This window comes from Choloepus didactylus, chromosome 6, assembly GCF_015220235.1.
Source record: "Choloepus didactylus isolate mChoDid1 chromosome 6, mChoDid1.pri, whole genome shotgun sequence".
Taxonomy (NCBI): domain Eukaryota; kingdom Metazoa; phylum Chordata; class Mammalia; order Pilosa; family Megalonychidae; genus Choloepus; species Choloepus didactylus.
Window position 1 is genome coordinate 93,189,281 of NC_051312.1, and position 24,967 is coordinate 93,214,247.

The 24,967-nt window shown below is 38.3% G+C and overlaps 1 protein-coding gene across 3 annotated transcripts in view; it reads right to left on the reverse strand.

Moving 5' to 3' along the window:
• GAB2 (GRB2 associated binding protein 2) overlaps positions 1-24,967 on the reverse strand; it is a 175,670-nt gene that overhangs the window by 150,348 nt on the left and 355 nt on the right. The window lies entirely within an intron of this gene.

Here is a 24,967-nt window from a genome sequence, read left to right on the forward strand (position 1 = left end):
AAGGCTTCTACAACCTGATCTAAACCTACTTTTTGTATTTTGTATTTTTGTATTTTTGTTTCCTACCTTCCAATTGGGCTACATATCAGATATATACATGATTTCTCGAAGATTGTCTGCCCATTTTCAATTCAGTGCCTTTAAATTATTTCTTCCATTAAAATGCCCTATCCCTGTCTCAGCACCTTCATTTACTAGAATGTGATCTTGAGAAAGTTCTTTAATCTTCCAATACCTCAGTTTTATCATCTCTGAAATGGGAATCTAACTTGAGGTTTGGTTTGAGGATTTAATGAGGATTGTGTGTAAAGTGTTTAATACAGTATCCAATTAATCTGTGGTCAGGCATTATTATCTGTGTCTTGAGGACAAGTCTCAAATAAAGTCGAGTTCACAGCTTATTTAACAGCAAAATCAGAATAAGAGCCTAGACTTCCTCTCTCCAATTCCAGAGCTATCTTTGGGTTTAGGAAATGGTTCCTCTCTGACTCCCCAAATATTGACAGATTGGTAAACAATCTTTTATTTTCCAAGAAACTTGTCTCTCTTCCTCCTCATTTTCCTATTTCAAGTGTCCTAAACATGGAATTAAAAGGTAAAAGAAAAAAAAAAGTTTCTATGTTTGAACACATTTGACCATGTGTTTAACAAGTTAAATAGATTTATCATTTCAGAGCATTCAATGTGCACATTATAGAGTCTCCAAGAAAGATAAATATAGTATGGAATGTTTTCCAGATTTGACTACAGAAGCAGAGGTTGCTATATAATATATATGAAATCAAGCTATTAAAAGCTACACAACCACTTTCACAGCCCCTGCTGCCTAAAGAATAAAAGCTTTAACTCCTTAACATAACATTGAAGAGTCTTTATAACCTGGCCCCATATACCTTGCAAATTCCCACATAACCGCTCCATTCTGATCATTCCAGAATGTAATTGGTCAATTTCATAAGGTGTTCTCTCTGGGTGAAATAAATTTCTTCTTCTTTTCAGTCCACCTTTTATGGGTCCTACAAACCTAGTTCATGTAAGATCTCACTGAAGCCTTCTGTGATCATTCCTAGGCAATTAGTTGTACCTTCCTCTGTGCTGTCAGAGCACATTATGGCAGTATGAAGCACTTTCCTCAGTGGATCACAGCTATTGATTGATTGATCCATTGCCTTCAAGACTGGGCCCCTTAAGGCCAAGGACTGTATCATATATACCCACAGTGAGAGGCTTCATGTAGGCACTCAGTGAAAGCCTACTGAACTGAACTGACACTGACAGAAGCATCCTTGGCAGTTCCCTAGTCCTCTCCTGATAGAGCCACAGCATTCCAAAACAAAGCTATCCTGGCTGCCAAAGAGAAGAAAGAACTGAATCAAGTTGTTTTTTCAAGGACAAATAACAACAGGATACTTACATTTTTATGCCTTATGTACCTTCCAAGAACAGCAATTACATAAGTCTCTGTGCATTCCATAGTCCCTTACACAAAGTTAAGATGCTATACATGGAAATCAATTTATTTGTTCCTTTTCAAAGGCAATTGTATTTAGGAGCCCATTTAGACTTAGTGATGACAAAGCTGATTTACCTGTCCAAGGGCTCAAAGTACTGGAAAATAATGTTCTTCCAATTCTGTTAAAGTCCCTAGAATTTGGAGCACAAAACCTTTATTTTATTCATTTCTACTAATAACAAAGAATCCCAAAAAGATCAATGGTATGGTACCAAAACTTGGATTAGAAGCCATGATTCCTCTACCCATAGTGAAGGTTTCTGGCTTTTTAGATTCTCTAATGTTTCCCAGAAATATATTTACTACAACTTTGGTTGGACTTTTGATGTAGTCATCCAGGAAAGGCAATAAGAAATGCCTGACAAGTAGGGAACACTAACATTTCCATGGCAGTAGGAATAAGATGCAAAATTCATAAGTTCAAAAGATGAAATGCAAGAAACATCATAGTTAGAAGAAAATAAGTCTACTTCCTCTTCTTTTCCTTACACCAAAATGGTTCCAAGGCTCTACCTACTTATTGTTTGATATTTTCACACTATCACCTGGGTCATCTTCTTTAGAAGTTCTTGCATTGGTCAAGGTTTTAAAACACACACTCTAAAAAATGCATTCCTAAATTCTGGGGTATAATATTTTCTCTACTGCTACAAACTAAATTGATCAGCAGGTTCCTAAGTTCTCATCAAGCTCATATTATCAAGATCTTTCCCACTGGGTCAGAATTAAGCCCACAGTAACAGTGCTCTCAGTGGGGTGAGAAAGCAAAGAATCAACACGGCTAGAAAAGACCTTGCTGAATAGCTTGCACGTTACACAAGCCAACTCCAAGAAATAGCCAAGAGTTGAAATTTCCCATCATTCACATCCTGCCACTGTCAGGTTGTGCAATGTCAGCAAAGAAAAATCTACGAAAAAGTGGAAGAAGAGAATTAAAATGAAACAAGGTTTCAGTTAAAATCTAGAATATAAGTTACCAGGAGACAGAATGAGGGTAGAGAACGGGGAGTTGATGCTTAATTTGTGCAGAATTTTTAATAAGGTGGATTGTAAATGTTTGGAAATAGAAAGAGGGGATGGTAGCATATTATCATGAGTGTAATTAACAGTACTAAATTGTGTGTGTGACTGATTGAAAGGGGAAGTTTAGGGTTGTGTAAATCATTAGAAGGAAAGCTCGAGGATGAAACACGGGACTGCATAACATGGTGAACCCTGATGTAGATGATGAATGTGGTAAATAGTACAAATATAAGAATGCTCTTCAATGAATCAGAATAAATGTACATCACTATTACAAGGTGTTAATAATAGGGTGGTGTTCCGGTTTGTTAATGCTGCCGTGATGCAAAACACCAGAAATGGATTGGCTTTTATAAAGGGGGTTTATTTGGTTACACAGTTACAGTCTTAAGGCCATAAAGTGTCCAAAGTAATGCATCAACAATTGGGTACCTTCACTGGAGGATGGCCAATGGCATCCGGAAAACCTCTGTTAGCTGGGAAGGCACGTGACTGGCGTATGCTCTGGAGTTCTGGTTTCAAAATGGCTTTCTCCCAGGACGTTCCTCCTAGGCTTCAGATCCTCAAAAACATCACTCTTAGTTGCTCTTGGGGCATTTGTCCTCTCTTAGGTTCTCCGGAGCAAAAGTCTGCTTTCAAAGGCCATCTCCAAAATGTCTCTGTAAGCTGAAGCTCCTCTCTCACTCCTGTGCATTCTTCAAAGTGTCCCTCTTGGCTGTAGCAAACTTGCTCCTTCTATTTGAGCTTACATAGTGCTCCAGTAAACTAACCAAGGCCCACGCTGGATGGGCAGGGCCACAACTCCATGGAAACCATCCAGTCAGAGCCATCATCCACAGTTGGGCGGGCCCCATCTCCATGGAAACAATCAAAGAATTACAATCTAATCAACACCAATACATCTAATCCACACAAGACCACATCAAAGATAATGGCATTCTGGGGACATAACACATGCAAACCGGCACAGGTGGTATATAGGAAAAAATACATCTAATGCAAACTGTGGACTATAGTTGAGTAATACTTCAATTTCCTCTCATCAACTGTAACAAAGGTACCACACCAATGCTAACTGTCAATAAGAGGGAGGTATAAGGGGTATAGGGATTTTCTTTTTGAGGCAATGAAAATGTTCTAAAATTGACTGTGGTGATGAAAGCACAACTCTGTAATTATACTGAGAGCTACTGATTGTACACTTTGGATGGACTGTATGATGTGTGAATAAAACTCTTTTTAAAAAATAAAATGAGGACATCAGCAACAAAAGAAAAAATAGATAAACTGGTGTGATGGTTAGGTTCATAAGTCAACTTGGGCAGATTATGGTACCCAGGTGTCTGGTCAAGCAAGCACTGGCCTAACCCTTACTGCAAGGACATTTGTGGCTAGTTAATAAACCAGAAGTCTCAGTTATTAAATCGTCAGTCAACTGGCTGCAGCTGTGACTGATAACATCAACAAAGGACATGTCTTCCACAATGAGAGAATTAAATCAGCTGAATTTTATACAGTCAGTTGACGAATTTTAAGCGAGACAGAGGACCTTTACTTCGTCTAGCCAGCAAAGCGTTTCCTGAGATGTTCATCAAACACCCTCACTGGAGTTGCCAGTTCACTGCCTGCCCTATGGAATTTGGACTCGTGCATCACCACAGTTGTGTGAGACACTTTTATAAAATCTTGTATTTATATATCTCTTGTTGATTCTGTTTCCCTAGAGAACCCTAACTAATACAGCTTGGTACTGGGAGTGGTTCTTGAGAAACAGAATCTTAAAATGGGCTTTTACAATTGGTTTTCTACTGTGACTAGATTCAAAGGCACTAATGACTCCATTTCCAATAATCAGGATGACACTGACAGCCCATGGTGTGAGCTGGCAATGGACATATGCAAAATATCACCGTTTGATTCTCCTAATCATACTTTTGTATAAAGCAAGGCTCTGGGTGACAGTATTTTTGACACCTCAACAGAGTTTTGCAGAGTTAAGAGGTATGTGGATAGACCTTTCTGAGTGTGCAAAAAACATGAAGATATTTGCATCTCATGTGAATGCTCACCAGAGTGTGACTTCAGCAGAAGATTTTAATAACCAAGTGGATAAGATGACCCATTTGGTGGATACCATCAGCCTCTTTCCCCAGCCACTCCTGTCACTGCCCAATGGGCTCATGAACAAAGTGGTCATGGTGGTAGGGATGGAGGTTATGCATGGGCTCAGCAACATGGACTTCCACTCACCAAGGCCGATCTGGCCACAGCCACTGCTGAGTGCCCAGTTTGCCAGCAGCAGAGACCCACACTCAGTCCCCGATATGGCACCATTCCCCAAGGTGATCAGCCTGCTACCTGGTGGCAGGTTGATTACATTGGGCCACTTCTATCAAGGAAGGGGCAGCGATTTGTTCTCACTGGAACAGACACATACTCTGGATATGGGTTTGCCTTCCCTGCACACCATGCTTCTGCCAAAGCTACCATCCATGGACTTACAGAATGCCTTATCTACCATCATGGTATTCCACACAGCATTGCTTCTGACCAAGGAACCCACTTCACAGCAAATGAAATGAGGGAATGGGCACATGCTCATGGAATTCTCTGGTCTTACCATGTTCCCCATCATCCAGAGGCAGCAGTGGCGGTATGGTGGTGAAGGTAAAACAGTAATGCAGTGATCCTATTCCCATGATTCTATTCCCACCATTAGTCCTGCTTGCTTTTATTTTGTTAAAAAAAGAAAACGGGTAACTCTTACCTTTCTGCATGGTGCTACATGGTGAATGTAATTAATGCCACTGAACTGTGCACTTAAAAATGATTAAAATGGAAAATTCTGTTATATATATGTTACCACAATAAAATTTTAAAAATGGAATGAAGAACTTCACTCACATCTGCCAACGACTACATATGGAATGTGAGGCTCTGAAAAATTATATAACTTGTTGAAGTTCATATTCCTATTAAATAGTGGAGCCAGGATTCAAACTCAGGTCTGTCTGACTCAAATGTTAACTTTATAGGGAAGCCAGCTAGGCTCTGGAGGGGTCAAAATCTAGTTTTTATTTTCTAAAGAAGAAATCTTAGCAAATTTCCTAAATTCCTGGCAAATTTGCTAAATTTCCTAAGCCTCAGCTCCTCATCCATAAAGTGGAGATAATAACAGTTCCTATCTCTTACAGCTGTTGTGAAGATCAAATGAAACAATACATATGAAGTACTAAGAACAGAATTTTCTATGTAGTAAGCGTTCTATTATTATGACTTCACACAATCTACAGATGGAGTAGAGATGCTCTTGACAAACTTCTGCCCTCAGAGCTATGGATATCCTTAGAGAACATACTTCAAAAACAGTAATGCAGTGATCCTATTCCCATGATTCTATTCCCAACATTAGTCCTGCTTGCTTTTATTTTGTTAAAAAAAGAAAACGGGTAACTCTTACCTTTCTGCATCTTTGAATCAAAACAGAAAAAATAAGAAACTCTACCGAACAGAGAAGTGCACTAGGGATATCTTGATCATAAAAGGGGATTCCCCTTAAAATCAACTTCAAAAGTCTAGGGAAGTTAATATAATTCAAACCAATATTTAGTGAGTATATATTAAGCATATGCTCTATAGGTGGTACAAATATGAGTACAAGACCTAGTCTTTGCTCTCAAGAGCCTCATAATCTAGTGGGAAAGAGGTATGTACTACTAACAAGTTCCTTTTGGGACTGAGAATGTTCTAGAATTAAATACTGTGATGGTTGCACAACTCTGTGAATATCCTAAAACCACTGAAAATATATACTTTAATAGAATGATTTTTATGTTTTTTGAATCATATCTCAATAAAGCTGTTATTAAAAAAGGAATCAAGGCATTACAAAGTTGAAACCCCTTTGATACCCTTCATCCCCACCAAATATTATCAGTTTCATATGACTTCTCATTATAATACTTTCTTCCCACAAAGCCTAGCATAGGTCCTTGCACATAGCAGGCATTTTAGTAATTTGTTGCATAATAATTTTGTACAAGGATAAGAAAATACTGCTTTGTTCTCTTCTGGATAATACATTATCATTTTGTATCCCATACCACATAAATCCATTAGTTCAGGACCAGGCAACTTTAAATGGTACATTTTATATCAGCACCATGTGCAGTAACAAAAAGAATACAGCACTCTTCTGGCTGAAAGCTTACCAACCACAATCCAGTTAAGAGAAACCCCTGAAGAGGAAGTTAATGCAAATAAGGAGGCACTTTGCATCTATCCCCTATGTTATGAAGGCTAGAACCCACAAGAAGAAGCTGTAAACAAGTGATTTCTAACTTGATCAAGTCCAATTTAAACCAAGGCCTTAGATAGTCTCATAAAAAGACTTGCTCTCAGAATACCACAGTATTGTATTTCTAGTCTTTTTTATTTTGGGGGTGGGGTGGGAAGAGATTTATAACCAGAGAGTGCACACACAAAGGCACATGAAGAACTTTTTATAAACACACATCCCTGGGCCCCATCCATAAGAGCTTCTGATTCACTCAGACCACAGCAGGCTAGAGCTTGTATTTTTTAGAGCTCTCCAGGTAACTCGGAAACACTTACTGTTAGGAGCCTTTAGCAGGAACAGATGAGAAACTAGTTTCCATGAAAATCATCCAAGCATTCATTTAACATATTAAACTTGTAACAACTGCCAATCATAAGACTGGTAGCATATCCTAATTTTATTGAAAGTAAAACTTAGGCCTAAGGATTCATTCCTGGAAGTCAGCAAAAAAGGCAAGGACAGCACTGAAGAGCCCTGACTATGCCCCTACATCTTCCTGGTACAATGTTTACAAATTCCCTTACCGTACTGAAGTTGCAAAAATGTGGTTTGGTGGAGGAATCTAGTCTATAACTTGTTCTAGCTTAGGTCGTTTTACTCAAGCCTTGAGTAACTGTTAAAATATTTTTGAAATGCTTTCTAACTTAGTCCCCTGTTGACAGGGCAGTTTCTCTTCAAGGACTCTATATATAAACTGCCTCCTCATTTACAGCCAAGCTTGAGTTGGAAAGGAGGACATGATACAGGAGAAGCCGTGGCCATACAGAAGAGGAAGTAAATGAAAAGCCTGCCTCTTCAGGCCTTATGGAGAAGGTAAGGGGTAGAACAAGTGAACAATGACATGGTCCTCGGTCACACATGTCCCCATCCCCACCCCACCCACTTTTCTTTCCCACCAAAGCAGGTTCAACTCAGGGAGCAATGGAACCTCAGAAATATCGAGACCCCCTTTTTTCCAGATATAACATGGGGGTGGGGTTGCAGGCTGCTAATAAAGGTCAGTCTTCAGCTCTGCGCTAGTACATGGTACAGGAGCAAGTGCGTGGATGTAGCAGCAGGAGGCCAGAAAGATGAGTCTGGGGCAGCACTGCTCACTCCCAAAAGCCTGAGCAGAAAACTGAGAAGTTTCTAAGGCATTGGTAGGCCATCAGAGGCTGGAGCAGAGTTCTCAGTGTACAGGGACATTATGACAAATGTCCCACACTATAACTCCCAGAGTGGTTTCCTGTATATCACTCCCAAAGAAATTAGTTACAAATCAACAGATAAGTCCAGCATATATTCCAAACTAGACACCCGAGGCAGATAATATCATTGTAGATCTGAATATATTATCCTCTTCTCCCTAAATGGCACAAAGAAATAGTAAGCATCACAGCAAGTATGGCTTATTCAAGCATCCTGATAAAAGCAGTCAGTAATATGTGTTAAGCATCAACTATATTTCAGACACTGTTCTAGGTGATGAGGATTTGTAGATAAATAAGGCAGACAAATTCCTATCCTAACCAAATAAGATTTGAGGAAAGAGAAGGGGAAGTGGGCAGAACTCTGAGGGATGAGGCTTTTACTCAAAAAGTGCTGAATAAGAAGTTGAACTTTAAAAAGATTTCAAACGAGAATGTTTATCCTGAAAAAAATATTATTGTAGCAATTAAAAAAAAAATCTGAGTAGGTCTGTGACTGTTTTGACTTTGAGTATAGAAAATGATACTATGTGCCTTCTAAGTCTAGGTCATTAAAAAAGGCCATGGTCATTAAGACATTCACTTTTGGAGCCCTGAGCCACTATGTAAGAAGTCCGACTACTTAGAGGATGCATGTAGGGATCATTTGTAGGTGCTCTCGTCAGCAGCCCCAACTGAGCTGAGCCTCTGAGTCCTCCCAGACCAGGCGACAGGAAGGTGAGTGAAGGTACTTTCAGATGATTCCAGCTCCTAGCAGTTGAATCACACCCAGACATTCAAGCCTTCCTAGCTGAGGCCCCAGACACCGTGGAGCAGAAATAAGCCATCTTTGCTGTGTCCTGTCTGAATTCCTAACCTACAGAATCTATGAACAAAATAAAATAGCTGTTTTATGCCACTAAATTTTGGAGTGATTTATCATGCAGCAAAACTAACTGGCACGATAGGTTGGTAAGTGTCAACGAAGTAGCAGATCAGTTATAGAAAGTTATGAAGCCACATCTTCTTTGAAAGTCTATGCCTAGTTTTGAGAGAAACTGTTATTCTATGGTAGAGAACTAAATAAATTGTACCACTCTTTTAATTGCTAAGAATATCTATTTATCTATAGCTGCTATAATAGAAAATGTTTCAGTTCTTAGGGGGAATATGCTCTCTTGCCTAGCTTTTCAATATGGGGCTATTCCAATGATGCCGCTCAGAGCTTTCCATGAATCAATTTTTGCTCTTTCTCTTGGTGGGATTGATGGGATGTGAGGAGTCAGGGGAGAGGGAAGGGAATACACTGAGTAAAGTTAAAGAAGATGGGGTACTGGGGAGCAACAGAGAGGCACATGAACCTCCCCCTTCGTTCTCTGCCGTCCAAACACCTGCTTGGGATGTAAGGACCTCGGACAGGCCTTGTCCTCAACACTCACAGGCCCACACCGTTCGGCTTCTGTTAAGCTGGTCTCATTACCTGAAATGTTTTTTCCCCAGTTGCTTGATGAGATCCTACTCATTCTTCAAAGCCTAGCTCAAATGCCACTTTCTCTATAGCTTTCTCTGACACTACCCCACGTGAAGGGGAATTAATCATTCTATTCCACACTCCTGTAACTTTCCTCAAAGTCTATTAAAGCAGAACACTCCCCATTACAGTTAGTAAGTTTAGATGTTTATTTTTCTTGATAAACTATGAGTTACCAGAGGACAAAAATGATTCCTATTCAGCATCTTATCTCCTGTTTGAGTGCCTGTGTGCCAAATGCTGGGTCAGAAAAGAACACTCACTGCTCGTGAGGAGCCCGTCATAACTGGGGATAGATGTTTAAAAACAGTCACATTCCAATGTCATAGCTATACAGAGCAACGGCAAGTGATACGGGAACACAAATCTTTGTCAGGAAGAAATCAAGAAGTGTCACAAAGTAGGTGACATCTGAGGTAGGTCTTGAAACCAAATTAAGATCAGAAAGCTGCACGGGGGAAATCTATGGGGGGAAAAAAAAACTAAGAAGGTCTTAAAAGGGAACTGCTCCATTAACAGGAATATCTGGTCAGGTCTGGTCAGTCTTTTCCTTTACTACTGCTGGAGATTCCCTGCTCAAGTTAATCCAAGTTCCTTTTCTCAAGCTGCTTAATCTTCCCAATTACATAAGTTATTTCTATCAAAAAGCACCTGTCATATGAACAAGAAACTCATTAAAAATGAGTCCATAATATATGAAAATGTATTGAAATGCAGTAGCAATCAGAGAAATTGAAAATAAAATAATGAACTGTTTCTTCACCTACTAAACTGTCAAGTATTTTTTAAAATTATAATATGTAATAGTCAAAGAAGAATCAGGAAACCGAAATTCTATTCTTTCTGAGAGGCAATTTAGTATAATGTATCAAAACCATTATAAATAATGATACTCTTTGAATTAGAAGTTTCATTTATACAAATTTATCCTAAGGATAAAAGTCTTTGCTATAAAGATCATCACAGCATTATTTAAAATAGTGGAAAAAAGTAAACTACCTAAATGTCCAACAACAGAAGAGTCAAACAAATTTGACGCAGCAATAATGATAAATGTTACCATTTAGAGAGTGCTTACAGTGTGCCTGATATTATCATATTTAATACTCACAGCAACCTATAAGGTAGATATTTAAGAGAATGTTGAATGGGACTTTTCCTGTTGCCCAGAACTGGCAAACAGAATCCACAGCCAAGGACTGCGAGGAAGTGAGTTCCCCATGAACTAAAAAGAGCTATCAATAACAGGCTGGACTAATCCAAGGGCTTAGAAGCTATATAATAAGAGACCTTCTAGCCAACCATCACCTGTGCCCTTCCCCCTTCAGTCCACACAGGAAGCGGAGAGAGAGGGTAGAGGAAACCTTGGGACTCTTGACCCAGTGGGAAATGCTGTATTTTGGGGTAGTACTCTCCCTACCCCTACAGTGGACAGAGTGGGCTCTAAGAGAATCAGTACAGAGATTGCCCCCCGCCTCCAAAAAAATGGCTTGGGGAAAGAATTTAAAAAATCAAAATGCCTGGTGAATGTCCTACAGATTGACTTACAGATCCACCCAGCACCAATTTTGACAAGAAAAGGAGAATTGGCTGTTACCCCACTGTCTGCTTGGATATGAGACACCCAGATCAAGAAATCCTCATGGAAACTACTGGCCTTAATGCCTCTTGCCAGTTACCCACACGAGAGGGAGGGCTGCTCACCGAGCAAGTGGACTCCAGCAGCAAGAGGCTGTGGGGTACCAGGGGAGGAAGGGAGATAGGCTGGAAAGAGACTTGAAGAACTCAATACCAGGCTCCGCTTGAAGTCTGTAGACCATGCAGTTGGGAAGCCTTCTAAAGAACTCACGTGTAGGTGAGCAGACACACACAGGCAATGCTGCTCAGGCAACCCATAAATGCCCTCAAAGAGGACCCAACAGCAGCCAGTTAAGAGAAGCTTATCTCTGTTCCTCTTCCTTTTGCTCATCCCTAAACTCAGAGCAACAAGAGCCCAGAACAGGAAGAAATATTCCAGAGAGAGAGATGCCCACACTCTCCAAGGTGAGGGACGGGGGAGAAGAGTAGGAAAACAGACCAAACCCACCACTCCCCCCTTCACATCCTTAGAGTCATAAATTTGATCAGTAAGAAAAGTAGGAAAAGCTTTCAATTAAACATATTGAAATTTTAAATAGTGGACTTTCAATAACCCAGAGTGACCAGGAAGTTGTGGACTCCAGGTACTGGATCTGTCACCTAGAAGAGTGGGGAGGCTTTGACAAAGCACAGCTGAGAGTTCTGACTGGAGAAAAATAAAATCATTCAGGTTTGAACCCTGCTGAGTTAAAGCTGTTTAATAAAACTGGTTGAAGTTAACATTGTCTCCATTTTACAGATTAGGACATTAACGCTGAGAAAGATCAAGAAATTCACCCAAGTCCACAAAGGGCATGGGAAGCTTAGTTTGGATTCCAACCCAAGGCTAACCTCAGAGTCCATGCTTTTTACAGTTACACCAAGTTTTTCGTAACAGGATCAAAAGCCGTATCAACAAGGATCTTTAAATTCACTATAATTTTTTTCAATCTTGAGTTTTCATCTCAAGGATGATTTTTTTTTATTTTTTTAAAATCAGTTTTATTGAGATATATTCACATACCATACAATCATCTATGGTGTACAATCAGCTGTTCACAGTACCATCATATAGTTGTGCATTCATCACCCCAATCTATTTTTGAACATTTTCCTTACACCAAAAAGAAAATAAGAAAAAAAAAAAAGTAAAAAAGAACACCCAAATTATTCCATCCCCCCAATCTCACCCTATTTTTCATTTAGTTTTTGTCTCCATCCATACACTGGATAAAGGGAGTGTGAGCCACAAGGTTTTCACAATCACATTGTCACACCATGTAAACTACATAGTTGATTTTTAAATACATAAGCATATTTTGGATCATCTGAATGGTCATTTTACAAGTGAATGCTGCTTCTAAATTGCCAGCATTTGCATTTATAATCTTATTCATATGAGGTATTAAGTTCTCTAAGTTTCATACACTAATGACTAATGAGAAAGAACAAAGGTGACAATATATAAATAATGTTTTCATACTAATTAAAAGCCAAATGACTTCCTGACTTGCTATACAAACCAAATATAGCAACACAGTGGGAAAAAAGAAGGGAACACAAATGAGATAGGTGCCATAGAAATAAGGACCATATTCACATTTTAAGCAGCAATTTAGTTTTGGCAAAATATCCACTGTTGTTAATGTGAACTACATTGTTTCTAAAGTTTTATATTTATTTTGTAAATTTGTTTTAGTTTTATAATTGTAGAAGAGCTATTACACCTCGCTATATAACACCGTGTACTTTTTGTTTATATACATTTTGGTAACATAATAATAAAAATAATTTAATTCAACATCAAGAAGTTGTAAAAATGTTTGTTTAAATTGTCCTTACATTAAGCATGCTTGAGAAGATCTGTGTTATGCCATTCTGCCTACACAGTCATTAAAAACCACGTCTTTGAAGGCTATTTTGGGACACAGGGAAATATTTTCAATATATTAACCTTAAGTATACACAATTGTGGGTGCAATTTCACATTGTTTTGTAAAATATACAAATACTTTGTATGTATAAATTTTGTTTTGTATGTAAAAAGCACATATAAGCATAGAAAAAAGAGACTAGGAGACACATTAAAGAACTAACAATGTTTATGTTTTGGTAGGGTATTACAGGTGTTCTTTATTAATATTGCTATTTGGTTTTTTTTTTGTGATCTATAGTTATAAGACCTTCCACAATAACTATTACAAAAGTGAAATTTAAGTATTACAAAAAAGTCCAATTTTCAGTAACTCCTCCCATGAAAGTTCCTAAACCACACTTTCAATTCAATTCCAGCCCAAGCTCTTTCTTCTTCAAGGAAACTTAACCAATCCTAAAGTAATGTTTGTTCAAAACTTAAAACCATATAAAGTACTTTAAAGTATTATCTCATGTGGAGTTTATAACTCTCCCTATTTTACAGATTTAGTTAACCAATAACTTGTAATGGATTAGGCACTGGGGCTACAAGGATGAACAAAGAGCATGGTTCCGCTGAAGCTACCAATCCAGTATACAGCGGCACAGAGGCAAAATAATGCCCCATTCTGATGGGGAAGGAGGGTCAAGAAAAGCCTTCAGAAGGTGACATGTGAGCCAACCTAAGAATGTATGAGGAACTGGGCTCAGAAAGGTGAAATGGCAGATTACACAACAAGTAAAATCCATTCCTGTCTTGTGACGTTGAACTCACTGACCCCACTATACCAATCCCTTCCAAGTCCCACAGCACTGATCTTTTACTCATTTGTGTGGCATTGCGCATATCGAGTCTGGCATTGTAATTTAAGCTGCTTCTCCAAGACACAGACTGTGCACTCTGCAAGGAATACTGTAGACACTGTTGATTCTTACTATCTGTTACTCACCGTATCTCTAGAAAGACTTCTAATAGCACTAACCTCAGTACCTTATAGCTTATGGTGGTATCCAAGAAAAGCATATATATATATATATATATCTAGCCTAAATTCAATTCTTGCTATTGAAAATTATATCAAAAGATCAAAGCAACATAGCTCATTTCTACTGTCCTCTACAAGAAAATCAGTCTCTCTACTATATAAAACTTAACATTTTCCCTTGCTCTTGCAAGCCAGCAAAGTTCCACCTGGCGCTTCTTCCAAGGCAGGCTAAGGAAGACACACTGCTTGTCCAAGAATATCTTCCAAGTGAACTGAGGTGATGGTTAATAATACCTAAGTGGTATGGCTCATCCTCTTGGGTGAAACTCTCAAAAGATGTGCCACTCGTGTAAGAGAATAGATTTGTAGTGTATATGATAGTGAATAATAGGAAATAACATAAATGTTTAACCGGGGGAATGTGTACATTAGATACGGTACATTCACACACATATTATTTATAAGACCATGTAGATGTCTAGGATTTGCTTGAAAATAATCCAGCAAAGAAACAGAAAAAGGGATAAATGAATCAAATGGGATGAATATTTGAAACTGTGTGAATGGGTGTTATTAAAACATTTTCTCTACTTCTGTGCATGTTTGAAATTTTTCATAATTAAAAATTGGGGAAAAATACCATGTAGAAGTAAATGAAAACATTCACAATTATAGTTTGAGAAAAAAGCAGATGACCAAGTGATAGTTTATATTGATTATAACTGTGTAAAAAACAAATGTGTAACCAACCCCAAAGCAATATGCATCTCTTAGTGCCCATAATGGGTTTCTAGATACCATTAAGAAACCAGGACTCTTTGAGAAAACGGTTAATTCCAGGTCTGGGGCAGCAAATGTATTAGATTAATCAGGAACATCTTGTCATAATAGATAGCAAAGAAACTATCAGAGACCTAGTAAGGGTCATGTCAGAATAACTCAGAAGCCAACTTGAATAGGCTTCCAATGGCCAAAGATGGTACTATCTGAGCACTGATAAAGATAACTGCAACAGATTCAAACACATTAAACGTGTTACATCTATGAACTTATAATGATACTAAGGAAAAAACCCTAGTTGGTCACTTTGCAGGATACTAAGGAACCAACTCACTATTTGATAACAGGTAAATAAAATTAGAAGAAGCAAGCATAAAACTGGGGAGGAGGGGTAGGTGTAAAGAATAAATGACAATGACTTTGAAAGTGCCTTGCTTAAGCTGGTGGCCAACAAGTGGTACCAAGCCTGAATCAAACTTTAAATGAGAAGCTTACACTCTCATGTAAAGTGCTCAAAATATAGCAAGGGAGACAGACGAAACTGCAGTGTGAGAATGTCAAACTAAAGGTGAGAAGTGTGCCATGGAAACAGACCCAGAAGAGGGCTCATTTTGGAGGGGCTTGGAGGGCAGGAGCCATTTGAGCCGAGCTTTGAAGGACTGCCACTTACTGGGAAATTTTTGCATTTTAAATCATTCTCAAATACAGACTCCAGAAGCTCACACATTGGTCGACACATTCCCACCTATATATTTCCCAGGGACTGGCCAAAGTTATAGCTTCAGACAAACCACTGAAATAAATGGACTTCCAGGAGATGTTCCTTTCAGGAAAATTTAACTTTTTAGAACTTGTGGTGATATCCAGCTCGGAAATTTCAATAATGTGTTGACAATGTTTATATTTGGAAGACCTCTGTCTTAAGTGTTTCAAGGTCCTTTGGGTCCTTGAGAAAATGACTTAATTCTCTTGGCCTATTTTCTTGTCTATAAATTTGGAATAATAGTTTTTACTTCACTGGGTTTGGAAAATTTATTAGATATTGTGAAAATATCTTAGCATGGTGTTTGGTCCAGAGGAGATATTTCATACTGGGGAGGATAGACAGTAGGGAAGAATGTTTACATACATTTATTAACCTTTCATAGCTTCAGGGGCCTGTGGGACTAAAAGAAAAGATCTAATATTTGTGTTGTCAGAGTCTTGGAAGGAGGGGAGAAAGAAGCAGGACTAAAAAAAAGTATTCAAAGAAACAATGACTGAAAACTTCCCAAATTTGGCAAGGGACAAAATGCAAGCAGCTAAGAGAAAACACACATTATAACTAAACTTCTGAAAACTAAAGACAAAGAAAAAAATCTTGAACGCAGCCAGAGAAAAATGAAACCTTTCTGATTGGGGAAAAGAAATTCAAATAACACTGGATTTCTCAACAGAAACATGGAGAGCAGAAAGAAGTTTTATAATATTTTTCAAGTCCTGGAAGAAAAGCCAATCCATAATCCTATACCAGCAAAAATATCCTTTAGGAATGAAGGATAAATCAAGACATTTGCAGACGAAGGAAAAGTAAGAGAATTTGTCACCAGTGCAGATATCCTAAAAGAATGGCAAAAGGAAGTTTTCTAAATGGAAAGGAAACAATAAAAGAACATCAGCAAGGAAGAAAGAACAAGCAAAAATGTGGGTAATACAATAACAGGCCTTCCTTCTCCTCTTCAGTTATCTAAATTATGTTTGATGGTTGGGACAAAAATTATAACACTCTGCTGTGGTTCTAAATATATATAAAATATTTAAGACAATTATATTACAAATAGAATAAAGGGACATAAAGCTCACTCACATTCCTAAAATAATGACACCAATACACTTTGTATATATAATGTAATACCTAGAGCAATCACTAAAAAAAGCTGTCCAAAGAGACGCACTCAAAAACACTTTAGTTCAATCAAAATATAATTCTAAAAGGTGTTCAAGTAACCCACAGAAATACAGGAAAAAGAAAACAGAAACAAACAAACAAAAAAAACAGAGAACAAATGGAAACAAAAAATGAAATGGCAGACTTAAGCTCTACCATATTAATAATTACATTAAATTTAAATTATCTAAGTATACCAACTAAAAGATAGTGATTGGCAGAGTGTACTAAAACTCATGACACAAGTATATGCTATCTACAAGAAATTTACTTCAAATAGAAAAATATAGGCAGGTTGAAAGTAAAAGGAAGGATTAAAATATATTGTGCGAACAATAATCAAAGGAAAGCAGGAATGTTTATACATTAATATCAGAAAAAGTAGACTTCAGAGCAAAGAAAATTATGAGAGACAGAGAGGGATATTATATAATTATAAAAGGGTCAGGCCACAAAGAAGACGTAACAATTCTAAATGTGAATGCACCAAACAATAGAGCTGCAAAATACATAACACAAAAACTGATAGAACTGAAAAAATAAATAGACAAATCCACAATTATAGTTGGTGACTTCAACACCCATCTCTCAATAGTTGATAGAACAACTAGACAGAAAATCAGTAGGTTATAGAAGAACTCTACAACACCATCAATCTATCTAACTGACATTTATAGACCACTCAACACAACCACAGCAGAACATTTTTCTCAAGTGCCCGCAGAACATAAAATAAGATAGAATATATCCTGATCCATAAAAACAAACTTCTACATATTTAAAAGAACTGAAATCATATGGAGTGTGTTCTCTGACCACAATGAATTCAAAAGGAAAATGAGTAACAGAAAAGAAACAGAAAAATCTCCAAACATTTGGAAACTAAACAACACACTTTTAAATAATCCATGGGTCAAAGAGAAAGTCTCAAATTGAATTAAAAAATACACTGAACTGAATGAAAATGAAAATACAACATATTAAAATTTGTGGGACACTACTAAAGCAGTGCTGCGAGGAAAATTTACAGCAGGAAACATATACATTACAAAAGAGGAAAATTCTCAAGTCAATAATTTAAGCTCCCACATTAAAAAAACCATAAAATGTAGAGCAAAACAACCCAAAGCAACCAAAAGGAAGGAAATAACAAAGATAAGAGCACAAACCAATGAAATAAAAAAACAGAAAAATAAAGAAAATCAATGAAACACAGAGCTGATTCTTTGGAAAAATCAATAAAATTGACAAATCCCTAGGCGGACTGGCAATTAAAAGAAGAATGAAGACACAAATTGCCAATATCAGGAATGAAACAGGAGATATCATTACAGACTCTGCAAATATCAAAAGAATAATGAAGGAGTACTATGAAAAATCCTACACACATATATTTGACAACGTTAGATGAAATAGACAAATTCTTTGAAAAACACAAACTACCCCAACTCACCCAATATGAAATAGATAATTTGAATAACGCTATACTTATTAGAGAAACTGAATTCATAGTTTTTTCAACTCCCAAGAAAGAAATATCCAAGCCCAGATGACTTCACTGAAGAACTCTACCACATGTTTAAAGAAGAATTAACACCAATTCCACACAATTTCTTCTAGACATTAGAAGAGGAGGGTACACTTGCCAATTCATTCTATGAACTCATACTAAAACCAGACAAAGAAAGTACAATAAAAGAAACCTACAGACCAAAATCCCTCATAAATATAGACACAAAAATCTTCAAGAAAATATTAAACAGAATTCAGCAATATATAGATGGAATTATATATCATGACCAACTAGGGTTTTCTTCCAGAGATTCCAGTAGGTTCACTATTTGAAAGTCAATCAATATAATCTACCATAATAACAGGCTAAAGAAGAAAACCTGTATGATCCTATCAATCAAAAAGCACTGGACAAAATTCAATACTTGTACATGTTAAATTTGTCAGAAAAATAGAGAAGAAACTTCATCAACTTGATAAAGAGCATCTGCAAAAAGTCATCAATTATCATTAGGCTTAATGGTTAAAGACTGAAAGCTTTCTCCCTAAGACTGGGAACAAGGCAAGGATGTTCCCTCTTACCACTGTTATTCAATATATTACTGGAATTTCAACCCAATACAATAAGGCAATAAAATGAAATAAAAAGCATATAAATCAGCAAGGGAAAATTAAACCTTTCCCTATTTGCATATAACATAATTGTCCATGTAGAAAATCCCCAAAAATATAATAAATAAACCAAACTAATGAGTTCAGCAAGGGCATAAGATTATAATAAACATAAAAATCAACTGTATTTCTATATAGTAACATCAACATGTGGATGATGAAATTAAAAATCCATTACTTTTTACAATTGTTGGGGGAAAAAGAAATTTTTAGGTGTACATCTAACAAAACATGTACAGGACTTATACTCTGAAAACTATACAACACTGATGAAAGAAATCAAAGAATTTAAATAAATGGAGAGACATACCAAGTTCATGGATTGGAAGAGTCAACATGGTAAATATGCCAATTCTCTCCTAATATACAAGTTTAATGCAATTCTTATCAAAATTCCAGTAAGATATTCTGAAGATAAAAAGAGATAATTTAAAAATTTATATAGCAAGTCAACGAAGTAAATAGCTAAAACAATTTTGAATAAGAAGAATAATAAAGTGGGAAGAATCAGCCCATCCAGTTTCTAGACTTACTGGACAGCTACAGTTATCAAGATAGTATGGCATTGGTAGAGAAACATACATATAGAACAATGGAACAGAATGGAGAATCCAGAAATAGATCCACATAAATGTGCCCAATTGACTTTGACAAAGGTGCAAAAGCAATGCACTGGAAGAACGAGAGCCTTTTCAGCAAATGGTGCTGGAGCAAATGGACATCCACAGGCAAAATATGAACCTTGGCCTATCACACCTTATACAAAAATTAATTCAAAATGGATTACAGACTTAAATGAAAAACACAAACCTATAAAACGGTTAAAATACACACACACACACACACACACACACACAGAGCAGGAGAAAATCTTTGGGACCTAGGGCAAAGCAAAGGGTTCTTACACTTGCCACTGAAACTACAATCCGTAAAAGGGAAAACTGATAAATTCATCAAAATTTTAAAACTTTACTCTGTGGAAGACTCTGTTAAAAGCATGATAAGATAAGCTACACATGGCAGAAAATATCTGTAAACACATATCCAACAAAAGGCTACTATTTAGGATATATAAAGAATTCTCAAAACTTAGCAATTAAAAAACACCAACTATTCATATAGAAAATGGGCAAAAGACTTAGGAGACATTTCATGGAAAAATACACAGATGGCAAATAATCATACGAAAAGATGTTTGACATCATAAGCCATTTGGGAAATGCAAGTTAAAATCAAAGATTGAATGGTTAAACAAACAAGCCTGTACACAAATATTCATAGTAGCTTTATACACAACAGCCCAAAACTAGAAACAATCCAGACGTCCTTTGGGGGTGAATGGCTAAACTGCAGCAAACCCATAGCATGGAGTATTTCTCAGCAATAAAAAGGAATGAACTCTCGATACATGCAACAACCCAGATGAATGTCCAGAGAATTGTGCTACGTGGAAAAAAAAAAAAAAGTCAATACTGTATGAATCCATTTATATTACATTCTTGAAATGACAAAATTATAAAAATGGGGAACAGATTAGTAGATGCCATAGTTTAAGGCTGGGGTGGGATGGGAGGGAAGTGGATATGGCTATAAAAGAGCAACATGAGGGATCCTTGTGGTGATGGAAATGCTCTGTATCTTGACTATATCACTGTAAACATCCTGATTGTGATATGTACCAGTGTTTTGCAATATTTTACCTTAGAGGAAACTGGGTAAAGCATACAAAGAATCTCTCTATTTTAATTTCTTACAACTGTATGCACAGCTACAATGATCTCAAAATAATTAAAATTTAAAAGCTCAAGATTCTGGGCAAGTCTTTCCCTTTCTCATTGGCTAGAAGGATTAAAATAAAAGATCAATGGGCTAAACATAATACCTGGCATAGAGTAAGTACTCAACAGATGGTTATTAAAATAATACATCTTAAGAGTAATGGCAGTGGTGATGGAGAAGTGTGTAGCAAAACATATGTCAATGATAACATTAATGGGTTTGGGTGAAAGATTAGATGTGGGGATCAAGGGTGACAGGGAGTCAAGGATGACTCCCAAGTTTCTCACTTGGCATCATTTACAGAGCAGATGTGGAATGAAGGAGAGGGATAAAAAGGAGTATAGTTTGGGGTGTGGTGAGTTTGTGCTGACTGTGACACATCCAAGTAGAGATGTCCAGTTAACAACTGGATATGTAAGTCTGAATCCAGAACACAACTCTGGGATGGAAATCTAATTTGACAGTGGCATACAAATGTACTGGAAGCCAAGATGGTGGATAAGATCGCCTAGTGGGAGAGTGAAGAAAGAGCCTAGGTCACAGTCACAGAGCTATAAAGAAGCTTCAATCTTTAAAGACTGGATAAAGAAGGTTGACCAGAAAAGGAGAACAATCTGGTACATATAGTGTCACCCAAGAAAAGACGAAGATGTTTCAAGAAAAAGTGAATTATCAACTGGGACCAAGAAGTGGAGAGGTTAATTAAGATGAGGAATGAAAAATCATCCTCTGAATTTAGTGATCTGGGTCTCACTGGTGGCTTTCTGAGGATAGCTCTGGTGAAATGATGAAATAGGTTTCACATTGGAGCAACTGGGAAGTGAGCAGAAGGTGGGAAAAATGGGGGAAGAATAGACAACCTTTAACAAGTTTGGCCCTGAAGGAAAGGAGAATTTGTTAAAAGACCTTAAGTGTCTTTCAATGTTAATGGAAAGGAATGGGGGGAAGAAATTAGGGTGCAGGAGAGAAAGAGTAAGAATGATGTACAGGTGGCAGGATTAGCTCAGATAGAAGGGGCACCTCATCTACTTTAAGAAGAAGGAAGAAGGAAAAGAGACCTATAGATATACACAAATTTGGAAATTTGGTGGCAGTGGGAGCAAGACAGCTACTCAACTGATAGCTTCAATTTTCTTTGTGAAGGAGAAGGCAAGATCATCTACTAAAACTGAAGGTATGAATTCTTTTTTTATTCTCAGAATCTAATCCAGCACCTAGGACACAGATATTTAATAAATAAGATTTAAAAAAAAGTACTGTTCCCAAAGGACAGTAATTGTTCCTTTAAGTACTGTTCCCCCTAAATTCATTAGACTCAACGCACAACTTTTGTTAAATTCACCACTAGGTGGCAGTGCTGCTGCCAATTTTCTTTCTCCCTAATACTGTACACCACCAGTGAAATTAACAGAAAGCTGCAGTGCACTGTCAAAAAGTAAGTTTTTTACCCAAGAAAATCCTATTTCAGACTTATATACATGTCTATATATACACACATATATATTACACCCACACATTGGGAGACTCTAAATGCTCAAGGGCAAATGGAAGATTGTTCAGCTTCTCCTGCCAACCGCTCACTACAACCATAGCATGATGACCCACAGGCAATATTCACAATTTTCCAGAGGTCATTTTTTTTTGCAATTCCTCTAGGGCACACAGCAAATGTTGGACGTACCTTTTACACTTTCATAAAATTAATAAAACACAAAATATTGGGGGGAGGGGGAATTGTTAAAACCTAGTACCTGATAACATCTTGCATAGCTTCTCCCAAGTTGTTTTCCCCCTATATCTACCCCTCACCCCAACTTAAACCAGAAGTGTTGGTTTTTTAAGAGTTTTAAATAATTGTAATTTATTTTCTAAACTGCTTTTTCCTTTAACTTTGATGTCTGATATATTCTTATGAGGAAGATTTATCAATCTACCAAATCACATGCCTATTACGTACACCATAAGAAAAAACTATTTTGGGGTATATGTTTAGCAGTGAGGCTGGGAATTATTCTTTCCAAGTTTGGTTCTAATGAATTTGGACCTCTATTGAACAGAGGGAACTAGCAGAGTTCTAACTTACAATGGGGTGCAGAAAATTCTTAACACCCAAAAAGAAAAGTGGATGTAAAAGCAGACTGCTCCCCAGGAGTTCAGGGTTAGCCAAAGTGGCTCAGTTTCCACCAGGGGGACAGAACTTCCACAGTGGGAAAGGCCTCCAGTCATATCAGTGGAATACATCGCTTTATGGGCAGGAGCCACAAGGAAGATGGGAAATAGAGAGACTGAGGTCATCATATGACTCTAGGGTGTTAAGTAGTTCAAAGGTGTGAAAAGGCTGTTGACCCTAAAGCCTCCAAACTTGGTTATTTTGAACTAAATTTGCTCAGCAATAAAAATACTCAAGAAATGGGTCATAAAGAGAGTTTGAAGTAGTCAGCAGTCAAATGTGGATACAGTGTTAAATTGTTCGCAAACTGTTTCAAAAACAAAGTTTCAAGGTTCTTTAGGGTATTGTTCTAATTTGACAATTAAGGACCACATCTTTACTGGACACTTTTCCACTAGCTGGTATGAAACACTTTTATTGGTAATTTTTAGAAGCTCCTTGAGGCTACAGATTTTGGTTTTATATATATATATATATAGCAAATTCCTTCTCCTTAATCTTAATATAAAGCTTAACTTTCCTAATAAGCTGATATAACCCTGAAGAGGAAAGATGTTTCTTTCTTAGTCATTATAATACTTTGGCTACATGGACACCTCTGAAAACGGGATGAACACTTCAGTCTCTCAACCCTACTACACGTTAAATCTATGTCCACTTTCATAAGTCATGTGCTGAATCCTCACATTTTTTTCCCCAGTAAATGATCTAAGAGCCTGATTTCATATTCCCTCTCTCCCCCTCTCTCTCTTACACACACACACACACACACACACACTTGCACTCCCCAATAACAACACTTCCTTTGAAAAACAGAATGTCACTTCCTCAGTCCAGAGGCCAGAAGTCCCTGATTTTGATCTGGGGAGCCAAGACAGGAAACTCTGGTAAGCTTCTGCCTCTCCCCCCATGGACAGTCACTGCTGCAGCTGACAGAAGGCAGGGTCTATTCAGAGCTCCCTTGATGCACTGCAGCTGGAAGGCAACAGCTCCCTTCCAGACTATGGGAGTGAGCCCAGAGTCCAGCACCAAAATTCAGTGTAGTACGGGAATTTCATAGGAAGTGAAGGGGGCGAAGATGGGCGACTTTGAGACCTTTTAGCGACCTTACGTCCATTTCCAAACTCCTGCCACAACTCTCGGGCTGATTTCTGCCAAATTTTGTAACTGGCACTGTTTTGTACTTTGACCCTACCAGACATACATCTTCGGGTGAAAATAAGTCAGATCTCCTCACAGCTCAGCACCAGATTGTACCACTCCCCCAACCCTTGATGTTGCCAGTTTCTCACGTAGAGGAGAAAGGCTGTCCCAGCAATTTCAGTAAACACTGTCGGTTAGCACCACCTGGTAACTGAGAACCTTGATCTCTCCCGACCCCAGACACCAAGGTCTACACAAGACAAAACGTGGGCTAGTTATAGCTGACCAAACTGCAGTGTCACACTCGGGAGAGGGGGTATGTATGCGAGAGACATACAGAATAAAGGGAAAGAAGGGGAACAAACAAATGAGTCACTTAATACAAGGACTGCACATGCCGCTGACGCTGCCCATGATGCAGAAGCTCTGGACTGGAAGGAAGCAGGCGGCCACCCGGGAGGGGCGGGCAGAGAAAGGGAAGAGGGAGAGGGTGTGAGGCGCGTCGCCCTTTGTGGGGGACAAGCCGCGCAGCCACACAGCCTACGCCCCCCTTTCCCACCCACTCCCCCAACCCTGCGGGCTGAGACCGCTCAGGGTTACTGTGCTTCCTAGCCCGGCGAATCAACTCTCTCTGTCTCCCAGAACAATCAATACAAACTTCAAAGCTGTATTTAGTTTACAAGGAGGCTGGCTGGGGAGGTGCCTCCGACGCGCCTGCCCCGCGGAGAAGGAGCCGCAGCCTCAAGCAGCCGCCCCGCCCCTCAGCGGCACACCTGTGACAGGTGTGCAGGTGCCCCACACGACCCCGGGCCGCGGGGCGCGCCGACCGCTCCACGACCCCCGCAGGCCCGGGGCCCGCCTTCCCCAATGGCGCGGCCGCTCCTGAGGCCCCCAG